The sequence below is a fragment of the Sander vitreus genome, chromosome 5 (genome assembly GCF_031162955.1).
Source record: "Sander vitreus isolate 19-12246 chromosome 5, sanVit1, whole genome shotgun sequence".
Taxonomy (NCBI): Eukaryota; Metazoa; Chordata; class Actinopteri; order Perciformes; family Percidae; genus Sander; species Sander vitreus.
The window spans coordinates 34,109,815-34,128,119 of record NC_135859.1 but is presented as its reverse complement, the minus strand read 5'-3'; the positions used below and the strand labels follow the sequence as shown (position 1 = coordinate 34,128,119).

At 41.5% G+C, this 18,305-nt stretch overlaps 1 protein-coding gene across 1 annotated transcript in view; it reads right to left on the bottom strand.

Moving 5' to 3' along the window:
• acsl2 (acyl-CoA synthetase long chain family member 2) overlaps positions 1-16,415 on the bottom strand; it is a 31,332-nt gene extending 14,917 nt beyond the window's left edge. The window contains exon 1 of the mRNA XM_078251617.1: positions 16,321-16,415. The gene's annotated coding sequence lies outside the window, so the exon portion shown is untranslated. The remainder of the gene's footprint in view (positions 1-16,320) is intronic.
• Between the last annotated feature and the right edge of the window lie 1,890 nt (positions 16,416-18,305).

The window sequence follows — 18,305 nt, the reverse complement described above, 5'->3', positions numbered from 1 at the left end:
GCCTGCCTTTCTGTAACTCCCATTTTATTATGTTTTCTGTGTACTTGTCATGTTCATCATGTTTTTTCTTTTTCAGATGAAGTAAATCTACGACAGTATACCTCCTCCGATGACCTCAACTTTATAAACCCAGTCTATTTTTTACTATCTTCAAGATGCAGTGTGTACTTTAAAGTCACTTTTAAACCTTAAATGTAATTTCCTGCTAATTAGAAAGAAATTGTTTTGTAATTTAAAAAGAATATTGGGCCTCATTCACCAACCGTTCTTACGAAGAAATGTGTTGTTAAACCCCACTTACGCACTTTTTACAAAGATTCTGACATTCACTAATGTTTTCTTATCTTGGATTTGTTCTTAGCTAAGAACTCTTACACACATTTGAGTGATGACAAATTGCTCCAAATAATTGGTTACTGCATTTTATTTTATTCTACAGTCGTTTACAATGATAGTATTGTAAAGTATGTATTTCTGATCATTTGTTGAAAAAAAAACATAGTATACAAAGAAACACTCACACTGCAATTTACATCAGCAATTAAACTGATTAAATCCTGCATTACTTGGTGATTGATCGTGCTATTTATAGGGCCAAAATGCAGTGGTGGAATGTAACGAAGTACAAACACTTCGTTACTGTACTTAAGTGCATTTTTCACATATCTGTACTTTACTTAAGTAGAATCAATAGTGCATACTTTTGACTTTTTACTTTGTTACATTTTGCAGCAATTATCTACTCCACTACATTTCTACAACGTTCCGTTACATTTTTGTTACATTTTCTGATCAGTTTTTCCTCCTGCCAAAACATCTTCCTGACCGTCACCGTTTCTCTCACCAGTGAAGTTTGGTTGCCATAGATATATATGTGGGCATCGCTGATCCTTCATCGGCTTCCAGGCCAGCTCCGGTGCTCCAGAGCCCAGGCGCAACGCCGCTGACCCTCGGTAATACAGCCTCCGGTAAAAATGAAAATGAAAATGTTTTGCTTTTTATTATTATTTATTTATTTATTTATTTATTTATATTATTATTATTATTAGTTTTTAAATCATAGTTGCCATCTATTTCTCTCCACAGCGTCGTTTACTCCTCCGCCATGCTGCGTAAGACGCATTCATATCTTATTTATTTGGCTGGACCTCTTCACATCTCCCCATTTTCGCTGCTTCACACACTTTATTTGCTTACTTGCATGGTTAAAGAAAATAAAACTCTTAAAATACATCCATGAATAAAACTAGCCGCATTCCGATTCTAACAACATATTTCCGTTTTATGCTGGTTAGGATAGGAACTTCTTTTAAAAGCCAGGCCTTGTTTGTGGTAGTGGACATTTTCTACTTTTACTAAAGTAAATATGTCTCTGGTTATTTGTACTTTTACTAAAGTACTAAGAGTCAGTACTTCCTTCACCACTGCAATGTACAAGTCATCTGCGACTCCGACAACCATCTCTTGAACGCGGAGGTGCACAGGAAGTGTCATGTCCTTATATGGGAATTTGCGGGGCGTTTTCTTATGCTAATTAGGAACAACTGGTGAGCGCTTTCAATTACGAAGACGTGGTCTGATTGGTTGAAGGACTATCCAATGCACCCAGAGTGATTTGAGCGGCGTCCATTGGTGACGCCCCTTTGGAAATGGGCTGTGAATGAACCTTCCCCAGACCCACTCTCAGTTACAACTGAGAAAGGTCTGGTGTCAACCAGGCTAGGATTTTTATGAACTTGGCATCGGAAAAAGTATTGTTTAGGAACCGGTGTCAAAGTCACGGTATTGGTATCGGTACCGTCATCGAAACTCTTTGAACAATACCCAGCCCTAGTTATGAGCTCTGCTCCTGGCCGGAGGAGGAGCCGTTGCTGTCGGACGCGGCGCTCTCAGCCCCCCCGCCGGAGCTCCAACTGCAGGTCAGAGGTGGCAGCCAAGCCTCTGTCCTCAGCGGGCTGTGCTGCCATCTGATATAATGGCATCATTAATCAATTAAGATTCATAACAGTTTAAAAACTCCTCATAGTCACGTTAAATAGTAGCCCAATTTCTTGTTTTGGTACAATTGGTTTTTAAGTGGTCTGATGTGATGTGAAAGCCCTCTATACTTCATTATATTCCGTTATATTTTAATATTTTGAATTATTCTGAAGTTTGTTTTCCCAGGGTGTGAACTACGGGGGAGCTAGGGGGAGCTCAGCTCCCCTTAATAAGACATGGGCTCCCCTGAAAACGGGATTTGTGAACTTTTAGGGGGGTTCCCTAAAAATATGTCACAATATTCATTTTGACACAGTTTTGTTTAATGTGATCATCTTGGATTGTTATGTGTAAAATTGCAAAAATATAATTGATGGTGATTTAAACCTAATTCACTAAAGATAACTATACATGCTATTCTTGTCATGTTAACTCAAAGATTCGTAGAAAAAATATAGACGTTGGAGGCCATTAATCGGCGCGCAAAGCCCTTGAAATCCATTCTGCAGTTAGCATCATATAGCCATGGCAAAAAGAAAACAAGGCAGTTTAATTCATTTTGGTTTTACTAAGAAATTGTGTAGCAATGACGTTAATAGCACGACTGATTCACCTGCTGCAAGCTCTGTTAGCACACCTCCCCCCAAGGGGGGGGAGTGCAACACAAGAAGAAGCTGAAGAAATAATGTCCTCTCTGGCTGAAGATGGAGGTGCTAACAGCTCGTCAGAGGCCGGTCACAATCTTAACACCTCTTGCTCCTCTCTCCCGTTAAATTGAAACAGTCAGCAGTGGAGAGACTGGAAGAGCCGATATACACAGCTGTTTGTTAACCCTTGTGTTGTCTTTAACCCTTGAGCGAGATTGGCACACTTGGCCATTGGCTGCATCCTTTGTTTTCAGGCTGGAGGCAATTCCAGGTGCAACTCCCAATACACTTTTGTGTATTGCTCCTCCAAAAGGCCTCAGGCAATACTGTAACTACAGTCTGCACACACTGTGGACACACAGCACTTTTCAAGTTCAAATGCTAACACGCTGCTGGCAAAATGGTTAAGGCAGTGGTGTAGTCTACGTGATACACAGGTATATGCAGTATACCCACTAAGAAATCTCCAGGATTTCCATATACCCACTTAAAAATGTGCAACGATACGCAACAACATATATTTGTGACATAACTTTCACTTCAGATATTTGTATTCACAAATACGTGGTCGAGTAATGTGACAGCAAACTAAGCTAACACTGCAAAACATGCAGAGAGACCTTTTTCATCTTTCATCAACCCGCTCCTGAGCGTAGTGCATAGTGTGCGCGTAGCGACAGGGCCCAAATGCTCCGCCTACACTAACGCCAGTATCTTCCCTTCACCACACATTTAAGACAAATATAAGTAGCCTATTTTATTTTGTCCTCGTTGCTTTGGGGTCAACTTTTGGCCCATTCTGAACCAGGAAAAAAAAAAAAGTGGTACAATATACCCACTACAATACGTAAGACTACACCACTGGGTTAAGGATGGAAGCTTGGGGTGCGTTGCTTAGGCCTAATTGAACGGAAGAATTAAGGTATTCTTCGGTAGCCTGAGTAACTTTAACCGTTGTTCATGTGAAATCTCAAAGACAGCCTGATGCTTTGTTTATAGACTTTGTGGCTGTTTGTCCTATCAATTCCTGTCGATAAAGTATAATAGGGTAAATCCTGTACAGTGCATACACTTGTAGCTGTTATGTATCTTTGTAAGTCATTGTAAGTCGCAAGCGCACAAAAAGTGGGCTCCCCCTAAAGGCCACGGTATAGTTCGAACACGGTGTTTTCCTACACATTCTATATAAATACATTGCATCAAAAATGTTTTTAGAATGCAGGAAATGAAGTGTTTGACACTCAAAATGTCCTGGGGGGGGGAGATCCATAGACCCTCTGCTATGAACCAGGAAAAAACCTGTAGGCTACTTAAGATGACAGACACACACAAGTGCACCCCAGGTCTTTTAAAGAATTTGGAAGGACACTGCAAGAAATATCCAGAAATCTTAAAGTCTCTGCACCATGAATTCTACAAATACTACAGTCTCATGTTAGATCTCTTGGAAAAAGCCCCATGAGATCAATTAAAGCTTCAGTTGATCAAATAAGACATAAATAAAGAATCTTATCTGGAGGCATCAGTGTAAAGGGACACGTCATCAAATGTCTTTTGAATGCAGCATTAAGCTACTAAGAACTGTGCCTGCATGTTCTGTATCATTCAAAAACTAAACTGAATTCTTTAAAACTTTATGCAACAGTTTGTCAACAGGTTCATCCATCTCCACAGTGCTCCGGGGACAACAAAGGCCTATTCTCTGTGTCAGGAAAAACCCCTGCCATCCCCCACAGTAAACACTACCATCCATCTTAAACACAGAATGCAACAAAACCTAAACGAGAGGGTTATTAAAACCAACACTCGCCCTTCTGAAACTGTTTAAATTCCAGTCTGAAGGGGCTGGTTAAAAGGCTGAACCACATTGGGCCGCAGGCTTGGCACCGCTCAGAGAGAAAAAACAAGAAGAAAAGCTGTAGACGGGGGGGGGGGGGAGGGAAGTGGAGAGACACCAGGAAGTAATAACGATTGGTTTAACAGAAAGAGCGAGGTTACTCTCAGTCATGTTGTGCCACTCTTTGATTCAGCAGAACAGAGCGACTCGGGGTGCAGACAGTAGCGAGGGGCCGGTGCTGAGATAGGGTGAGGGGAGGGCCACCTAAGTTCCCCCCCACCCCCCCTTGATAGAATAGACTTTATTGAATGCAGTCCCTTCAGTGCAAAACATCAGTAAAAATGCAAAGCAGGTAAATACATTTATATATATATATATATATATATATATATATATATATATATATATATATATATCTCAAGTCTCTATAAAAATATATAAAGAGGTAGTTTATTTGTTATAAAAGAACATTTTCAAAGGAAAAATTTGCACATCCATACAATTCTTCTGTGCAGGTGCATATAGGACAAAAACAAGGACTTGAAGAAAGAAAATCCCACACACTGCTCTTGTTGCAACATCACCATTTATTAAAGAAAGGAAAGTTAAAACCCAAAACAAAGACGCAGAGCACACAAACAAGACATTCACTGCATGATTCATTCCTCCGCTGCCAGGCACTTGATTGTTCATATCGAAACTGAATTAAAGAGGGGGAAAGGGAACTTGAGACTAATCTAAAGCTCCAACACAAACTTCAAAAACTGCTCATTTCACCTTCTCTAACAAACCACGTCATCTTCCGCCAGGCAGGGACGTCACCTCACTGAATAAGTCTCTGCTCCCCCCCCCTCTCCCTGTACACCCCTCAACCTCTCACCCACTTTCTCCCCCGGTGCCCAATAGAAGCAGGGATAAAGAGTGATATCAAACTCCTCCCTTCCTATTCTACCAGGCCGCCGCTTCCCTTCCCTGCAAGGGCAAAGTGATGCCACACTCCGCAGAGCAGAGTACCAGCAGGGTAATATAGTAATAGTAATAATAAGCCCTTAAAAAAAGTACTACTTCGTTTACAAATGTCTTATATTAGAGCTGCAACCAACTTTTATTTTCTTCATCCATTAATCTGTCGATTATTTTCTTGATGAATGGATTAGTTGTTTGGTTTATGAAATGGTGAAAAATGTCAATCAGTGTTTCCCAAAAAGATGACGTCCTCAAATGTCTTGTTTTTTCCACAACTCAAAGATATTCAGTTTACGGTCACAGAGGAGAGAAGAGACTAGAACATGTTCACATCTAACAAGCTGGCGATTCATTTAAGTTGACAATCAGTTAATTGTTGCAGCTCTCCTATATTTTTTTCTTGTCTTCTCGTAGGATTAAATAAATCCCGTGACGTCATAAAAAAATGTGTTCTGTGTGTGTAACGTTACAATTTACTCCATTTGGATGTTATACGACAGTATATTTATGTTGTATTTTCAGTTTTGCAGCATAAGATCTCTTAATGTGACAAATATTTTATTTATTTGATGTTATTAGAGTACCAACAGAGCCCAAAAAAGCTACTGAGCATTAAATACCAACGTGAGTACTATAGGTAATATTAACTGGTAAATAATTATTTTTCTCTGGCTTAAAATCCGTTCTGGGTAGCTCACTTGGTAGAGTACACACCCATATACAGAGGCTCAGTCCTCGACGCAGCGGCTGCGGGTTCAGTTCCAACCTGCGACCCTTTGCTGCATGTCATTCCGCCCATCTCTCCCCTTTCAGGTCTAAGCTGTCCTGTCAATAATAAAGGCCTAAAAAAGCCACACAAAAATAATCCGTACTGATTTTCCATAATCCGGCCGTGAAGTTGGCATTACATTTCATCCTAGAAAGATAGCACTGAAGGGCGCCCGGATAGCTCAGTTGGTAGAGTGGGCACCCATATATAGAGGTTTACTCCTCGGCGCAGCGGGCCCGGGTTCGACTCCGACCTGTCCCTCCCTCTCTCTCTCTCCCCTTTCATGTCTTCTGCTGTCCTGTCAAAATAAAGGCTGAAAATGCCCCAAAAAAAAGAAAACATGATTAGAATTGAAAAGGTCTAACTTGGAGAATCCCGGGGATCATTTTATCTGAATTAAACCCCCTCAGTTCCCACTTCACACCTGCTGGAGCAACATAGCAGCTGGTGTTCCCCTCGAGTCATTTCTCTAGGTAAATAAATGAGAAACAAAAAAGGGCTTCATGAAAATGACTGCTGTGAAGAGAGCTTCCTGCAGCCCCCTTCTGTCTCTCTGTGTTGCTCCCTCCTCCCATTCATCAGGGCTATTGTAAGACAGACAGAGACCATTGTGCTCCCGGCTTTTTACGGCAAACAGCACATACACACACGTGAAAATAAACTGAAGGAATACAAATGCACCTTCACATCCCGTGTTAGTCCCTGCTGGGGGGGAAGAACCTGAACGTTTCGGCGGTTCACACCTGAATGTGCACTCAGGAACTGATTACATAGCAAGGCACTATTTTCTAGAGCTGCAATCGATTAGTTGTCAACTTTTCAATTAATCAACTACTGTATTTTGATAATCAATTAATCTATTGGAGTCATTTTTTCATGAAAAAAAGTAAAAGAATTCTCTGATTCCAGCTTCCTTAATGTAAATGTTTTCTAGTTTCTTCTCTCCTCTGTGACAGTAATCTGAATATCTTTGAGTTGGGGAAAAAACAAGACATTTGAGGACGTCATCTTGGACTTTGGGAAACACTGATCCACATTTTGCACCATTTTATAGACCAAACAAATAATACATAGCCTGACAAGCCAGACCCACATCCAGATGTTGGGTCTGGGAACTCACCATTGGCAGGGCTCAATCCGAGGGGCGGGATAAACGGTTGTCTTTCAAATTCCCTCTGCACGCAATAGGATAGTTCTACAACCAACCAGAGCAACGCTAGTTGATAGGTTAAACTTTTGCCGTATCCGGTCAGTAAAACTCCAAACACATCTTCCTTTTTTAAGAATAACTTCAGTGCCGTTCTTTGTTCTTTTCTCAAAGAAAAGCTTAACTCCAAGTCTTCCAGAGTCGCGGCCAAAGCCCATTCCAAAGACCGCTGTTCGCCAGCAGCAGCAGCCATCTTCTTTGTTTTCAAGTAGCAGGGAATTCACACAGAACTGTCGCAACTCTGCCGTTATTATGTTAAGCCCGCCCACTGACTCTATACACGATGTGATTGGCCTGACTAGAGTTTGGTTTTTCCAGCTCGCAAGCTAACGGAGAGTTGCTAGACGACCCTGGCTGCAAATTACATTTGCTGCCGCTAGGGTGCGTCTAGATTTCCTGGCTAACTAATACATTAATCGAGAAAAGAACCGACCGATTAATCTATGATGAAAATGATCGTTAGTTGCAACCCTATTATTTTTATTATCGATTAATCTGCCGATTATTTTCTCGATTAATCGTCTTGTCTATAAACAAGGTGACGTCTTTAAATGTCTTGCCGTGTCAGTCCAAAACCCAAAGATATTTAGTTTAATATGACATTAAACAGAAAAAAGCAGGAAACCTCCTGATTTGAGAGACTAAAAACAGCATTTACTGCCATTTTTGTATGAAAAATTACTTTTACGAATAATCGATTATCAAAATAGTTGCAGATTATTTTTCCAGCAATCGACTAATCGATTAGTTGACTAACCGTTGGAGCTCAACAGGGCACACATCAACACATGATGACATCATCACATGATGTTTGATCCAACAAACTAAATATCCTTTTAAAAATGGAAATAAATTGACTTCTTGCTATGTAGAGCTGCAGCTAACAATTGTTTTCATTGTCGAATAATCTGTTGATTGCTTTATCGATTAATCAATTAGTTGTTTGGTCAGAAAATGGTGAAAAATATGGATCACTGTTTCCCAAAAAGCCCAAGATGACGTCCTCAAATGTCTTGTTTTATCCACAACTCAAAGATATTCAGTTTACTGTCACAGAGGAGAGAACAAACTAGAACAATATTCACATTTGAGATGCTGGAATCAGAGACGTTTTACATGCATCAAACATGTTGTTTTTTATAATGTGTGAATAAACTAAACTAAATCAAAGCCCTACTGTGTCCTGCTACGGTCTGCGGTGCCCTGCTGGGTCCTGCTACACCCTGCTACGCTCTGCGGTGCCTTGCTGTGTCTTGCTACGGTCTGCGGTGCCCTGCTGTGTCCTGCTACACCCTGCTACGCTCTGCGGTGCCCTGCTGTGTCCTGCTACACCCTGCTACGCTCTGCAGTGCCCTGCTGTATCCTGCTACACCCTGCTACGCTCTGCGGTGCCCTGCTGTGTCCTGCTACGGTCTGCGGTGCCCTGCTGTGTCCTGCTACACCCTGCTACGCTCTGCGGTGCCCTGCTGTGTCCTGCTACACCCTGCTACGCTCTGCAGTGCCCTGCTGTATCCTGCTACACCCTGCTACGCTCTGCGGTGCCCTGCTGTGTCCTGCTACACCCTGCTACGCTCTGCGGTGCCCTGCCGCGTCCTGCATCCTGCTATGCTCTGCTGTTCCACGCTACATCCTGTAACACCCTGCAGTTCTCTGCTATGACATGAACTACTACGACTACCATTTGTAGTCACTGTTCCATTATCTTTATTGTGACTATTATTGCCACTGTTCATCACACCCCCAACCGGCAGCGTCAGACACCGCCTACCAAGAGCCTGGGTCTGCCGAGGTTTCTTCCTAAAAGGGAGTTTTTCCTCACCACTGCCGCACTAAATGCTTGCTCTTGGGGGAATTACTAGAATTGTTGGGTCTTTGTAAATTATAGTGTGGTCTAGACCTACTCTATCTGTAAAGTGTCTCGAGATAACTCTTGTTATGATTTGATACTTTAAATAAAATTGAATTGTATAGTGATGACTGAACCTGGTGCTGCTTAGTTACATGAAACCTCTGGCTGGAGGGGAAAAAAATGCACAAATGTTGCATTGTCTGTGGCAATCCTGATTGGAGTCAAGTGAATTTGACACCATGGGAGACTCACAAACGTCTTGTGGAAAGTGAAGGCAATGTTTCCCCCAGTGTATGGCAAGCCTGCCCTAAGTTGCCCCCCACCCCACCCACCAGGCCTAAACTACTGGGAATTATTTTTGAATGTACTTTATATATATATTTTTTGTGCTACAGTGGGGCGGCTCGGTTTACAACTTAGACGGTCATATTTTCAAATCTCCAGTCAGCTCTTAGCACTAGGGTTGGGCATCGTTTGGATTTTGACAATTCTGATTCCAATTCTTCCTTTTGATTCCGGTTCTTATCGATTCTGATTCTTTGAGGGGTGGAGATGAAACGGGTCACATGCTTATTTCACAAATAAGAAAACATTTTATGAACGGTGGTTTGCAGTTTTACCGGGCTTTTTCAACGTAAAATGAAGCCAGACTGGAGCTCCGCTTACTCCGTGGCTGCAACACAACAAAACTGCTGCGAAACCAAAACTTGCTCATGCTAAATTTGGAACCGATGATCGGATTTGAAACCAAATCCTCCAAAGGATTCCAATAAAGAAACGATTTCACTGGAATCGTAATTTTTGAAACTATTCCGAGTAGGAATCGGTTCTCGATGCCCAATCCTACTTAGCGCTGATTTAATGCACGGCCCTGTGGAATCTGTCATATAGCTTTTTTTTATTCTCAATTTCATGATTCCGTCCATGATTCTGTTATCACAGAAACTACTGGGCTCTTCATTAAAGCTGCCATCAGTCTGTGATGGCCTCAGCTGGGCCCTCGTCGAAAAAGACACTTGCCACCGGGCTAAACAACTCTTCTGGGGGGAAAACACTGGAAGGTGTTTTCTACGTGTTGCGTGGAAAACACCGTTCGTTGCGTGGGCTCGCTCATTCTTTCTTCACCTCCTTCTTCCTTGACAAGTAAAACTTCATTGTGACCGAGTGCATGTCTGTGTTCTTCACGCTTCATTTGGGAATCACAGCCAGAGAACACCCGTGCGTTTCGTTCTCTCTCTTCTTCCCCCCCCCGCTGCCCGCCGTGCCAGCCAACCTCACGTGTCCCCCTCCATCGGACCATTCACACATGGACAGTGTGTAGAGTTCATTGCTGCAAAATGCTGTCGCTTCCGTCCCATAAAAACCTCCCCCCCCCCTCCGCATGTCACCTCCTGTAGTTTTCTGGGTCAGGGGGAAGCATTCCCCAGCATCACCACAGAAGCTTTGCAGGCTCTTCTCGTACAGTAATTCAGGGACTGATTCTATGTAGGGCTGCAACTGACGATTGTTTTCATTGCCGATTAATCTGTTGGTTATTTTCTGGATGAGTGGATAAGTTGTTTGGTCTCTACGATGTCAGAAAACGGTGAAAAATGTCGATCAGTGTCTCCCAAAGTCCCAAAATGACGTCCTCAAATGTCTTGTTTTGTCCACAACTCAAAGATATTCAGTTCACTGTCACAGAGGAGAGAAGACACTAGAACATGTTCACATTTAACAAGCTGGAATCAGAGACTTCTTAAGGATTTTTTCATAAGAAATGACTTAAAACCGATTAATCAATTATTAGAAAAGTTGGCGATTAATTTAATCAACTAAATCTATGCAGCTCTAATTCTGTTCAGGAATGTGGCTTTAAGGGGGACTTTATTCTGGCTCTTCTAGCAGACCAAATCAATATTTATTCATTCAGGGAAATGACTAAAAAGTCATCATTACTTAAAGAACATTATTAAGGTCAGTCCTTTTCTGTCCGCTGGTGATAAAAAGACATGCATACATTTGTTAAAAGCAGCTTTTACTGCTTTTTTAATCCCCTCAGGCTTGACCAAAAAGTCTCTCTTAATAATTTAAATCTCAACACAGAGTCTGGCTGTCAGAGTTTTGTGGAGCAAGAAGTAGAGTTAACGTCTCACCTCATTTTAGGTCTCTGCACTTGCTGCTTTTTAATGTAATAGTAGGCTTTACCCAATGGTAATGTCTCTAAAATAAATTCCTGACAACTGCCATTCTACTTCTTAATGTACCAAAAGCTTATGATGATGCGTTTGCATTTATTAACCTAAACCCTGGACAAATGTCTCCCTACAGCTACTCTCAAATTCTACATTTGAGCCCTGATTTGACCTAAGACAAGGTAGATATTTTACTAATAATACTTATCTTCAATGTTTACTGTTTTTCACCGGTCCTAATATAGTTTACTTTATGTGGTTGCATTTTATGGCACCCCCCCTCAAATGAAATATACAGAGAAACAAGAGAAAAAGTTTTGGGGCAGTTATGTATTATGAGTTATGTCTTGTGTATGTCCTAGGGCTGGACGATACGTCTTTGTCCCGATTAGATTCTTTCGTGATACATGGCCGCTGATTTGATTTGTATTGAGATTTTCATTTATTGCGATTCTAGAAGAGTTGCGATTCAATGGTTTTGAGTATTGCAATGTTCTTTTCCTTCTTTAACAAAAACAAAAGTTGAAGAATACACTTCCAGAGACAATATATCATGAGATATTTCGAAAAACAAAACTATTTTCGCTGTTGCGCGCCAATGTGACGTCAAAGTGACGTAGATCTCGCTGCCGCGCCGAGATTTAAGTGCACCGCTCTATTTTTTTTCAACGGCGCACGACAAAGCGGAAACAGGAAGCATGGACGAGTTCGAGGGCAACCGGATGCCAGGACTCTCAGAGTGACTGAAAGTCTCTCTTGTGAACTGATTGGGTAAAGAGGAGTTTCTTTATGGTGAAGGAAAGGCCTGATGCGACGAAGTAGGTCATTGAATCAAATCAAAGCATTGACATCAATGCTGCTGCCAGTTCTGCCGTTGTTTACCTTTTTCTTCTTCTTCTGGTCCGTAGAAAGAGCAAAGTCGGTAGCCTTTCCTCATCAGCAACACCTCTGATCAGGAGAAGACTGCAACTAGTGTCGCGATCACTACGCGCGAGTAGACATAGTTACAGCGCTCCCATGACGTCACACTGAGACAGGTCGGCTGCGGCGAGTATACCGGACGTCATAATTCCCTGCACTACAAAGGAGACAAAGCACGTGGTGTGTGTGTTGCTTTTTATTCATCCCCCGAAATGTGGCATACAAACAGTGTTTGACAGTCTTAGTCATCACTGATTAAGAATTGATTACATGTTCTTCCACATAGCAGGTCTGAATATCTCTCAGCTCTGTCTCGGCTTGTCAGCTGGATTAAATGTACAAACATGCAGACTGCCTCAGGCTACCTGTTACATGCCTGTTGTCGCCCAATGAGCCTTCGTTCTGTATGCACTCCACAGCAATAGAGCTGCAAAGATTAATCGATCGATTGTCAACTATTCAATAAATCGCTAACTATTTTGATAATCAATTAATTGGTTTAATTAGTTATTTCTTATGAAAAAAAAGTCAAAATCCTCTGATTCCAGCTTCTTAAAGGGTAACTACCGTTTTTTTCAACCTGGACCCTATTTTCCTATGTTTTTGTGTATTTACCGTCACAAAAGTGCTTGTTTTGCCACTCACAGGCTCAGATTAATATTCTAAGTGTCTGACAACATTATGGAAAGGATTTCTAAGGAGGTCGACCTTTCTGGTAAAGAGTAAGATCCTTTTTTCAAACATAAAAACATCCGCAAAATTGCGTTCGCTAAACCCACCAGACTCCATGTAAATAAACAGTAATTTTAGCATCGTATAATACACTTCATTCAAAGTCGACAGAAACGAAATAAAACTATGAAAAGCCGTTTTGGGTCATCTTTCCACTTTTCCAACCATCACAACTCTAGTTTTGGTTGAAATAAATAACAGTTTACCGATTTGCATGTGAACATATGTTGGCTCTATACATGCTAAAAGTATTGCTTTTTTAAATGGAGTCTGGTGGTTTTGATGGCTGAATATCTTCTTTCTTCGAGAGGTAAACCTCTATGGGCGCGTGCTCTACCAGGTGAGCTACCCACGTGCCCGGCTGAATATCTTTGAGTTGTGGACAAAACAAGACATTTCAGGACGTCATCTTGGGACTTTAGGAAACACTGATCGACATTTTTCACCATTTCGTGGCATTTTATAGATCAAAGAACTAATCAATTAGTGGAGAAAACAATCAAAAGATGAATCGCCAATGAAAATAATCGTTCGTCACAGCCTTTCAAATGTTTTTTGAATGATGACAATGTAGATTGGTTAGGGTTAGGTTGATTGTAGTGATGCCGGTAGATTGTTCCAAAGAGATGGTACTCTGTATTTCGATGTATACTGAAATTAAAATAGGAGATTAAAAGTCCTTAGAGTGTTTTGTGTTGTTTGGGTGTATCTCTGTGGACAAAGATTTTGAATCAGTGAGTGTTTTTGTGCACCAGAGCGGATCATCCAACCCTGCACGACCAAGACACACAAACCACAGTTGCTATACACGGTAACTGTCAAACAGTCGAGAGAGGAGGGCAGAGAGCTGGCATCGGGCCATGTGGACAAATTCAAACATGTTGCATGCTAGACGTGCAGGTTGAACAAGATACAATACTCAGGCAAAGTAAAAGACAAACAAAAAGTTTTTCCTCAGGGCTTATCCAAATTGAGGGTCTAAGGATAGAGGGTTTCGTATGTATAGGGCTGGGTTTAAAAAAAACAAAAAACGATAGATTTTCTGATTCAAATCGATCTTCATTTGAATGATCCGATATCGATTCAAAATCCTGAGATCGATTTTTTTTAAGAAGCTCCGTTTTAAAGCTAAAGATGTTGGTATCATATGAAACTAGACGATGTAAGGAATCCACATCTTGCTAAATAACGCTCCAAAGTTAGGGTACATTTTGGTGAGGGAAAAACTGCCTTTAGGTCTCCGTCCCTGCATCACTCCCTCTGCACTAAAGAAAGCACTTGTACATTTGTTTCTGTCTCTGCTTAACTGCCTTGGGGTCAATTCTTAACGACAGCATTACTATTTTTAATATTGCACCAGGTTAGAGGGTTCCTTGCACAATTTACAGCATTAGTTCTCTGAGAAGCTCTTTCATATCAAAGCTACATTGGTATTTACTGACATATCCCTAATCCAATCGATATAGAATCGGGACATCGGTGGCGATACCCAGCTCTAGAATGCTGTAGCCTACAGATGTAAAACCCCTTTAAAGCTAATTTGTAATTTGTGATAATTGGGCTAGATGGAATTGACTTGACATGGACAGAACTGTGATTTGACAAAAGAATGTCAGAAAACCTAAAGTTCAAACACAAACTCTTCCCAACCCATAATCATCCCCAGCTTGGATCAGGGACAAACTACCACAGGGCTGTAGGCTACTTCCAGGGGTTTTCCTGCATGGAGGAATTTTTGGTTTTAGCAATGGATTTTAACCGGTTAAAAAAAACGTATTGTAGTCACGTTTAAAAAGGTGCTGTAGGTAGGATTGGGAAGATCCAGGACTTAGTCAAAACATTAGAACATCAACAACTTCTCAGTCCCTCCCCCCATTTCCGCTAAAGCCCAAAACGGTCTCCTAAGCCCCTCCCCCCACAAGGGAGAATGAATGCGTGAGCATGAGCAGTGATTGACACGCAGTAAGACACTCCCCCCCCCCCGGCCCTGATTGGTGCATCTGAACAGGGAGCGGTGGATTTTTGCAAACCTCACTACAGGCTGTAGGTGGAGCCAGAGGAGATTTGGACTTTTATACATTTTATTCCACTTTGTTTAAACGGCGAAGTGGATCTACTGATCACTGTGGATTACGGCAAAATACAGAACTTTTTTCTTAACGTGTCTTAACGTTTTATTGTGTGACTGCGCTTCGTTTCTGCGTTTGGAGAGGAGTCTCAACAGACTGGAGGTCTACTGACTGTCTGTCTAGTGCGTTCCAGCCGTGACGCGATTGGATTTCATAAGGGCGAATTGTTAAAAATTGTTAATGTAATTTAAAATCTTCTTTAAAAATAAACATATATGTTTATTTAGCATGTTTGTTTTGTCCATATGTGCTAGTGCTGTGTTCCCCAAGTGGTAGGACAGGTCTCAGCTGCTACAATGAGTTGTTTTGTTTTTTTTCATGTCAAACTCCGCCTATGATAAAGACGTTTCCACCATAAATTGGTGCATACACATGTATCAGAATGCAGGAAATGAAGCGTTTGAGGCTCAAACAAACCTGTACTTAAGATGACAGATACACATAAGTGCACCCCAGGAAAGAATTTGGAAACACACTGCAAGAAATATCCAGAAACCTTAAAGTCTGCGCCATGAATTCTACAAATACTACAGCAGGGAAAAAGCAAGAAATGAAGTGTTTGACACTCAAAATCCATAGACCCATAGACGCTCTGCTATGAGCCAGGAAAAAACCTGTAGGCTATTTAAGATGACAGACACATTAAATGCACCCCAGGTCTTTTAAAGAATATGGAATCACACTGCAAGAAATATCCAGAAATCTTAAAGTCTACAGTAAGAAAAAAGCCTCATGAGTTCAATATAAGTTAAAGCTTCAGTTGAGCACATAATGCATCTTAAAATCGCATCTAAATGAGGCATCAGTGTAAAGAATCCCTTCATCCAATGCGTTTTGAATGCAGCATTACTAAGAACTGTCTGTATGTCATCACTGGATCATTTAAAGGCAAAACTCAACTCTTTCAAACTTCTGCAACAGTTTGTCAACAGGTTCATTCATCTCCACAGTGCTCCGAGGACTACAACAGACTCTCAGCTCCGTAACCGAGCTGCAGACACAACTTATTTTTACATCCGAATCTGAGCCTTCTTAGTTTAGGTTTCTGATATCGAGCAGAACCGACTGAGAACAAACTCATGAACAAAGAAAGAGCTAATTAAACTTACCTCGGTAAACTCAGGCCTCCAAATGTTCCTACGATTGTGCTCCCAAATTCCTACTTAAACTGCAGATCCATCGAAATATCTTCGCACGTCAAACTAGTGAGATTAAGACTCTATTTCCGGTCAAGACCTTCGAAAATAAAAGCTCTGAGGTAAACGTGCGCATCCTCGTTTTATTAGCGGGAAAAGTTCCCCCAGACTTATAATTTAACTGTTTTCTTTTTTCTTCAAATTTAATTATTACTTGACATGTCATATTTCAACTTTATAGCGAACTAATTAAATCTAAAAGAAGGAAATATGATGAATCAAAGTTAAGACTTAATGAAAATGCTGAAACAGAGAATTGAAAGAATGAAAAAATGATTTAACACAATTACAAAATATGTCTTTTTTATGTTTTCCTCTTTTGGTGTTCACCATTTTATTTATATGTAATGTACTGTTACATATTTTTAGCTATAACATCAATCAATTATTCCTGAAGCATGGTTTAATCAAGCCACTCCAGGGGCGGAGCCAGACCTTGTTTATATTTGGGGCCCAGCCCAAACCTAGGGGGGGTCCGGGGGCATGCTCTATTTACAGCAGCTATTTGCACTATTTTTCAAGCCATTTGATAATACAATGCCTAAAAATCGTTTGGGAAAAACATGATAGTTGCAGAGGAAAAGAATCATCCTTTAGAGCCGACATCCTGTTTTGTTTCCAACTGTCTTCATCGTTCTGAAACCAGAACACAACAAATGTTGAGGATGACTCATTTTCACTCCTGACACCTAAAGAGAGGCAAACACTGTCTGATATTTCTATTTTTAAGCTACATAACATAGGTACAGTAGGGTAGGAATTGGCGTAAACAGCATAACTAATTTGGAAAACCAGTTCACAGAATTCTGTGGCGATATTTCCCCTGTAGTCTATATTCCCGACGTTCAACTTCCGGGATTGCTCTGTTCCTGCCGGATGTCCGTCCCCTTCATCTTTCTTTGTGTTGGCGTTCTATCCTCTGGTGGATTTCTGAGGACTATGGTTAACTGCTCCTCAGATCTCTGCAGGGTAAATCCAGACAGCTAGCTAGACTATCTGTCCAATCTGAGTTTTCTGTTGCACGACTAAAACAACTTTTGAACGTACACATGTTCCACCAAAACAAGTTCCTTCCCGAGGCTATTTTGCAGAGGCACCGCGACTCCGTGCGGTGCTTAGCACCGCCCAAGACGATTGTGATTGGTTTAAAGAAATGCCAATAAACCAGAGCACGACCCTCCTCCGCAGCGCTGTAGAGGAAGGTCTGGCAAAGCAAGACTATTTCCCCAGTAACAAAACTTTTGCTCCATTGATTTGTCGATCCAGTTAGAGAAACTGAGGGGAAATGACACAAAGTTAAAGTTTTTTTTTTAAACCTAAAAGATTCAGGGCTTTTGAGGAAACATTCAGGATTGGAGCCCCAGAAGACAACCGCGCTGCTCCGCCCCTGAGCTAGCCTGACAAGCCAGACCCACATCAAGATGTTGGGTCTGGGAACTCACCATTGGCTGGGCTCAATCCGAGGGGCGGGATAAACGGTTGTCTTTCAAATTCCCTCTGCACGCAATAGGATAGTTCTACAACCAAGCAGAGCAACGCTAGTTGATAGATTAAACTTTTGCCGTATCCGGTCAGTAAAACTCCAAACACATCTTCCTTTTTTAAGAATGACTTCAGGGCCGTTCTTTGTTCTTTTCTCAAAGAAAAGCTGAACTCCAAGTCTTCAAGAAGACCGCTGTTCCCAGCAGCAGCAGCAGCAGCCATAAGCCCGCCCACCGACTCTATACACGATGTGATTGGCCTGACTAGAGTTTGGTTTTTCCAGCTCTCAAGCTAACGGAGAGTTGTTAGACGACCCTGGCTGCAAAATATATTTGCTGCCGCTAGGGTGCGTCTAGATTTCTAGGCTACCGCTGAGCCACACCATGCATCAAATCCCAGTTTGTTACCCTCTTTAT